The sequence below is a fragment of the Pygoscelis adeliae genome, unplaced genomic scaffold (genome assembly GCF_000699105.1).
Source record: "Pygoscelis adeliae isolate BGI_AS28 unplaced genomic scaffold, ASM69910v1 Scaffold890, whole genome shotgun sequence".
In the NCBI taxonomy this organism is placed as follows: Eukaryota; Metazoa; Chordata; class Aves; order Sphenisciformes; family Spheniscidae; genus Pygoscelis; species Pygoscelis adeliae.
In genome coordinates this window covers 52,279-53,156 of record NW_008823974.1, presented here as the reverse complement: position 1 = coordinate 53,156, position 878 = coordinate 52,279, and the positions used below count along the sequence as shown (strand labels likewise).

Below are 878 nucleotides of genomic sequence, written 5' to 3'. Positions count from 1 at the left end.
CCCAAGGAGCTTTTCCTGGTGTAAACCGTCCCCCCTCCTCCTCCCTGCTCTGGATACGGCCCGTCCCATCCTCCCCGTGCCCCATCCCTGGCCAGAGCATCCTTGGAGCCGTCTAGCATCTCCCCGGGGTGGCATTCCCATAGGTTGCCGCCTTTCCTCACGGCTCCTCGCCAGCCTGCCCGGGCTTGCACTCCGAACCCTTCGTTGCCTAACCCCGAGCTGGCTCTTAACGAGGTGGATCAATGGGAAATAAGCTCCCCGAGCTGTTCTTGTTCCCCGTGCGGAATTGCCGCTGCCAAGAAAAACATGGGGCTCCTACTGCTGATGGTGCAGGGCCCGGCCCGGCGGCGGCTGCCATCGTTACCACTGCCCGGTTGACGAGGCTGGGGCGATGCCACTGTGCGGGATGGGGAGAGGAGCTGGTTTTTTGTGGTGCTTTCGGGGATTTTTTTTTTTTTTGGCCAACGAGGGGGTTTAAGAGCAGAAATCGGGGAGCTGAGGGGAGACGAGCATCACGGAGCTGGCGGGGGCTCTTGCAGCCGGTGGTCCCCAGTACATCGCTGTCCCCTCCGGTCTTGCCTCATGCCGGCGCGGCTAATTGCCATTACATAACCCGGCTCGTTACGTCTCCTCCTTGGGAAAGGGTTTCTGGGCCCTGACTCACCGCCGGGATTTACATAAGCGAGGCTCTGAGCCTTTCCCACCCGGGCTGGGAGCCCTGCAGGGGGTGACGGGGATGGCTTTGGGGTTTTTTGGGTTTTGGTTTTTTTTGTTGTTTTTTTTTTCTCCCTGTAGAACAAGGAGCTGAAGAGCAGCCTGGCCAGCTCGGAGGGGCTGGAGAAACCCAGCAGCCACGGCTCCCACTTGGGGGACGGGGG

The 878-nt window shown here is 60.7% G+C and overlaps 1 protein-coding gene across 1 annotated transcript in view; it reads left to right on the top strand.

Moving 5' to 3' along the window:
- Nucleotides 1-878, top strand: part of CGN (cingulin) — a 14,340-nt gene that overhangs the window by 12,551 nt on the left and 911 nt on the right. The gene's annotated exons all lie outside the window — the stretch shown is intronic.